Here is a 6,936-nt window from a genome sequence, read left to right as displayed (position 1 = left end):
TTCTCCTTCTCTCCCTCTTCTTCTCTTCTCTCTCCCACTCCTTCTTCTCTCCTTCTCCTTCTCTCCCCTTCTTCTCTTCTCTCCCTCTTCTTCCCTTCTCTCTCCCAGTCCTTCTTCTCACTCTCCCTCACGGGGGCCCATGGTGACTGGTGATTAGGAGAGGGGGGTGGCTACAGTCGAAGCCCAGGGGGGCGATGTTACTGTGAACGGAGGGGGGGTGTTCTTCAGACGACGGCCCAGGGGCCGCGCGGTAGTTGCCGCAGAGGTGGCAACATAGGGAAGGGGGGGCGTAGTCTCCCTACATACTCAAGGGAGGGGAGGGGCCTCCCCTTATATAGGGGGGGAGGAGGTGGGTGGCATGGCCACCCCTCCCACCTGGGGGGCTACATGCCCCCATCACCACGAGTCCCTCTCTCTCTCTCTCCCCGACATGCTATCGGCGGGGAGAGAGACGGGGTTAAAACAATTTGAACTGATGATAATATTATTTTTTTTGAAATTAAAAAAGGGGGGTGTTCCTATGGGGGAGAAAACACGAGAAATGTTACAGGCATCGTTGATAAACAAAGCATTTTGGAAAGGATGAGGCCTTCTCAAAGATGGTGGGTTGAAATAGAGTAGGAAATTGAAGGCAAAAGTAACCATAGCAATGATCCATAGTACAATAACCCATGTTTGCTAGTATCACTTTTGGTGTGGAAGGTAAAAAATTTCGTATAGTATTTTAGTTTTCAGCATAACAAATTGTGGTATCTTGAATTTAACCATAACTAAGAATAGTGTATTGGTTTTTTATTTAGGATGACTATAACCTTGCCATACTCAAAGAGGAAGCTCGCCTCAAGGAGCATGTGTTGCTAGAGGCAAATTATGAGGTAAAAAGAAAACAATTCATAAACAAAGAGTAAGATAAATTGAAGGACAAAGGATACAAGTACCTTGGAATAGCTAATCATGCGCATGGAGAGGATTTCTTTTTTGTTTTTGTGCATTAAATTGGGATGTGGAGCCCCAAGAGGAACACCAAGGAAAAATGAATTCTCTTGCAAGAAAATCTATCTTGTAACATCAACAAGCTTGTTTATTATGTTTCATATGATCACAATGAAGAAAAGAACACCATGCACAACAAATCTTCATGCAGCATCATGTAGATCTCCCACGGATTTGATAGAATCAACCATATTCTTCAATATCTTCACAAAATCCATCAATATAACAAATAAAGCAAAGGAATACAACATCTTTGAATGGAAATACATCACATAGTATTCATCTTCAATATCTTCATAATCTTCTCTCTCAATCTCTCACATACAATCACTCTATTTTGGTAGAATTGGCTATCTTTGACTCTCTCTCTTTCTCTCCATCAATAATACATCATATCCTCACTACAATCTCTCATAATCACTCTCAATAATCATTCTTAGGTCGCGGATACCCCTCCCAAGAGGTATGTCTGATATGAAGAGTCACCAAAGCCACTACAGTGTCCTTTCATAGCTCACTACTGTCACTTCACTTCAGTCTTTACTTGAGTCTTCAGCAGCTACTTCTTTCACTTCTTTCAGCTCTTTTGCACTTGTATTCACCTCTTTCCAAGGATAGAAAATTTTCCCAAGCTACACATACATTCTACAGAACACTTACAAAAGCATACAGAACAGTCATAGTACAGTACCGGAACAACTATAGTACAGAACATAACAGAGACAGAAGCTCTACAGAAGACCTATAGAAGGTTACAGAAGGTCAACAAAACCACATAACTCATACTCAAACCATTCCAAACTCTCACAAACCATTCAATAAGCTTTCACAAGATCTCAGTCTTCATCAATCAATACTCCATCCCTCCTTATAGAAGACAATCAGAACAAAACAGAAGCTATAGAGAAGGTATACAGAACCTATCAAAACATCTCAGAACCTCACATCTCTACTAATAAACATCATGAACTTCCAAAACACAATCAATATCATCCAAAACACTCTCAAACCACTTCCAAACCAATCAATCATCTCATAAAATCAACCATTCAACTAAAAAACAACAAAAATCAACCAAAAAACAGGTCATTTCAACACTCAACAGGACGAAAAGAACATGATGGCTATTACCAAGGACAAATTGTATGCCATTTGTAGTGCTAATGTTGCTATGGAGAGGTATATTTTCCTCATGGACTAATGTTCTCTTATTTTTTGGAATTGAACTTAATTTGGTTCAACAATATTGAAGTTATGTTTTGTTCAATAACCAATATATTAGGAAAAGGGAGATTTTAATTCTCATGATTGTCACAAAGGCAAAGGACTCCACTATGTCACACTTTGCAGATTTGAGGAGATTTCTCACAGCTACATGAAGCAAGAGGTGTATTGGTTTCATATGATTGGAGAATCCTCCTTATTGATCAGGAGCTTACAAGTTGATGGCACTAAGATTCCAAGAGGCTTTGATGCTTATTTAAAATTCCAAAGATATTTACATATTATAAAGGCATTTGCAAATATTTTTTGTGAGATGAAGAATCTTGGAAACTTTGAGAAGGTTCCAGAGCTAACATAATCAAGTATGAAGGTGGCGTTTCTAGTATAAATAAATCATATTTTCTAAATAGCATATGTACAAATGTATTCTAACTTAAGAGTGCTTTTGTTGTTTGTTCTTACGTTTTTGGAAAAGATGGTCATGTACTCTACATGAAAGTGGGGTGCTAGAAAGCCTCCCTCCTTTAGTGGAGGAGTGGATGGACTTGGGATGTGAAAATTTTTTGTTCTCAAAAGCACTACTTGAGAGGGGTCTATCGGAATGGGAAATGTGTGTTTTCCATGGTGGATAGACTATCCATTGGATGACATTCCACAACAAGAGATTGAATTAAGAGAGACTAAGTACATTGAGAGCCAAACATAGTAAATATGTGGTAACTCTTGCTCTTAGCTATCTGTTTTAGTAATAGTTGCATTATATCCATGGTCCTTGAAAAGAAATAGAGTGGATTTGGAAAGGCTAATGATAGATTTTTTCCTTGATTTATAGGTTGAAAGGGTTTTAGTTGTTTAGTGCCTCCACGAAGAAGGTGCTACTTGGTGACTATGTATATTTCTTTTTTGAGTACAATTATCAATACATAATTTAAGCCATCCCTCATGCACTTGGGTCTTGTTTTTTTGTAGTTTGATTGTGTCTCCATAGAGAGGAGGGGGAAAAAAGATGAGAAAGGGTGGGGGACCTCCCTTGATACGATGGTGGAAGATGCGCATGGTGAGACTAATGTGATGGTCGAGCAAGTGGATCCTAAGGAGGAGCATGTATGCCTAGATCCTATTGTTGATGTCTTGGAGTCACAACTACAAGTCATACCTTATATGGTGCACCGTGAGGTGGTAAATGAGAATAACACAAAAAGCAATGACGATGGTATGAGTATGTTCTAGGGTGAGGACATACTAAATGAGACACATGTAGTTAGTTGTTATGATTGCCCTTCTATAGCCTTGTGTGTGTAGACTTATTCCCTATGCAAAGGTCTACATTCTAATGAATGATGTTTTGGGATTGAAGACAGCCTTTGGGAAGGAGGATAATGTCCCCAAGAGGGGGTGTTAATTGTCTCTATTTTGACCCATGCTAGCGAGGTGATATTGGTGACTTATGAGATTATAGTAGGATGGGATCCTATTTGGAAGGAAGTGAATGGGGAGTCTGAGTAAGAGCTTTTGAAAGACCCTTGCTTGAATTGGATGTCTAGACACATGTTTAATGTATGGGAAGGAAATCATCATACTACTACTTGGACACATGCCATCTTTGAGCGGTTCCTTCTATGAAGAGAAAAACATATACTAGTGCTCTCAATAGTGATTAATCCATGGAATGTCAGTGAGATTGCCATTCTTTCATGCTTTTAGAGGATGCACTTGTAAGTGCTTTGTTTGTGTTAAAATTCCTATTCTTAATTTAGCGTATCTTGCTCTTTCTTGTGAAATATTATCTCATGCATTGGTTGTGTAGTCTCAACACACACACACACACACACACACACACACACACACACACACTCTCTCTCTCTCTCTCTCTCTCTCTCTCTCTCTCTCTCTCTCTCTCTCTCTCTCTCTCTCTCTCTCTCTCTCTCTCTCTCTCTCTCTTATTGTCACCACATCATTGAGGGATAAGCTCATGAATACCTAAAATATCTACATAGCCAATGCATAGGATTATATTAAGGAGTTGTCACTAGAGGATGTTACTCTGATTGGTACTTATAGATGAGACAAAATGGTGCTGGCTTGGTTCCCCTTGACAAGGAAGTACCTAGCAAAACTGGTTTACAATGTACATTTCTTTACTCTAGGTTTTGACATTGTGTTTTAACTTTTTTTGGCATTTGTGGTGAAGGCATAATCCTCAATTTGGACCCTTTTCATTCCTCTATGATGCCTCCTAAATTTCAAAACCTAGAGGGCAGCTCAAAAATATAGTGATAGAATTGGGAAGGTCAGACCATGCATTTTCCTTCATGGTCCACTGCTCTTACTTTTCAAGCTTGCTTTTCATTTGATTGTTTGCTGCAATAAATTTGCACTTAGACTAGATTCAAAAAGAAGCTTGCAATAAGTCTAGCTTCTAAAAGACTCTTACTTGTCCTTTCTTTCCATGTGGATGTTAAGAATATTATTGGTTCCATAATGAAGATCCTAAATATTGTGGACCCAAGCCTTGGTGATAGAACTTGTGGTGAAAAGTTCTATCATCGAGATGGAATCTTGAGAGATTTTCCATGCTAGACAAGATAAACCTAATTGTTATTTTCCATCAAGTGCATGTGGAAACAAAGATTTTGTGGTTGTCATTGTTGGAGCCAAATAAGGTGACAAGAGTAGTGAATGCAGTGTTAAGGGGGGACCACAACTTTTGTGGGCATTAGATTTAAGTTTTCTATGCTATGTTTGTTGGTTTGATTGCTCCCTTTTGTGCTAATAGATGGTTGTAGAGAGAGGCTACCATGGAGAGGGTGCTTTTGCAGGCTATTTGTTGAGATGACAAGCTCAACACATGCGGACATTGATGATGGACCGCCTGGTTAGATGGGTCCACACGTCTACACTTAGCACGTCGGTGGTCATTATGACTCACACATGGCCACTGACTCATTACTTATTATATTTAGGTTGTTACACCTATTTACAGCTGGCATAGTTATAGCGCCAGTCGACTAGTGTAGTCGGTTATGCATTGTTTGACTTAGTAGGCCACTTTCTTTTATGTTGTATCTTATCTATACTTTGTGTACATTGTAAAGAGTGTGGAAGAAGAAGAAGAAACTAGCAAGAAAACGTTTTTGGCCTCCATCTCTCTTCTTGTCTCTTGAGTGAGCTTCTCCTTGTGCATTCTGTGTGTGTTCGGCGCAGCATCTTGAGCAAGTCCCCCCACCACGCGATTCTTGACACTATTGAGATCCTTAGGGACTTTGTTGAGTAGCCAAATGCCATGGTCATGCTTGTTGAATATTCTTTAAGGATATATTATGATGAGGTTTGGAATGAGAAGAGAAAACATATTTTTCTAGTCCTTGTGCATCTTGAGCCATGAGAGAAGAGTGACAAGATTAAAAAATTGAATAAGTTTGATGTTATTCAGATAGCTACCCAAATAGTGCTATATAAAATGTGGGAGCTTTTGCTCACCCGCCAAGACCCATGGACTACTTATTGTTTCAAGTGTTTCAAGCAAGCTCTAATGGCTATCTCTTACCTAGCCGATCCTACGAGTGTAGTGAGCTTACCTTGATGCCGATATGAGTTGCCTCCTCTCTCACACACACTGGTAGCTCCACGATCCTAGATGCTAGCTCGAGCATCCTCAAGCCTCCTCCATATCCAAGCTCCATCCACCATGGCCGTGCACACGAGAAAAGAGGAGAGACGAGAAGAGAAGAAGAGGAGAGGAGATGGTGAAGAGCTTCACCCTCTCGATCCCTCACTCCCACACACTCACTCCCTCACCCTCTCACACTCCCTCTCTCAAGAGCACACACAAGCAAGGAGAAGAGAAGAAGAGAAGAAGAAGGGAACTCTTGTTAGCCACACACCAAAGAGAATGAACTTCCATTCACTTTTTGAACTTTATATACAAGCCCTAAAATCCCATGGGCACCCATCCCTTTTTTTTTACATGACCGGCCATTGTGGCAAGGTCATTTCTCTATTTCCTCTTCTAGCCTTATGCCCCTAGTCTACACTCGTATAATATTTTACACTTGACACAGGAGGGAGCCTTGCACTCTTTTATACAAGTTTTTGGAGTTTTTTGAGGCGCCTTTCATTTAAAATTATGCTTTTGGCCCCAGCCTAGCTTTAGAGGCCCCCTGTGTGTCTTTTCTCTTTTTCCATCCTTTTTTCTCTTTTTCATTCATTTTTCTGCCTTTTTGACTTGGGGTTAACATTACCCCCCTCCGAGAAGACGGGTGCCAGTCCCATGGCACTTTTGGCTGCTGTTGGGGTTTAATAGGCAGTTGGCAAAGTAGTTGTGTGAGGGTAGGGCCACGTGTAAACTCAGGTGCTTGTAGAATCTTGGTAATGAGGTTTTTTGGAGAAGCCAAATGGATAGCAAGTGGATGATGGGGGCCTCTAAAGTTGGTGGTTTGTCGCCTTTGTGATGCCTGAAAGAAAAAGGTGTGGTGCTCTACTTAAGGGGGGTGTCTACCTTATTGTGTAGTGTATTGTGCTCGTGCTAGTGGAATGGGGAGTTGGGTCTAACCACATGCTAGCCTAGGTGATATCCCACACTTGAGGATCCCATTTGTGCAAAGGGAGGTGCAGTGCAAGTAGCTTAGGGTGACAGGTCTAACCAAAGGCGAGTGTTACCTCCCTAGGTATGTCCTACCCTTAATGGGACCTAAGCGTGAAGTGGGGGATAAAAAAGGG

The sequence above is a fragment of the Lygodium microphyllum genome, chromosome 16 (genome assembly GCF_053477565.2).
Source record: "Lygodium microphyllum isolate KBCC chromosome 16, Lygodium_microphyllum_v1.1.10, whole genome shotgun sequence".
Lineage (NCBI taxonomy): Eukaryota > Viridiplantae > Streptophyta > Polypodiopsida > Schizaeales > Lygodiaceae > Lygodium > Lygodium microphyllum.
The sequence above is the reverse complement of the archived record's forward strand: the minus strand, read 5'-3'. Positions refer to the sequence as shown.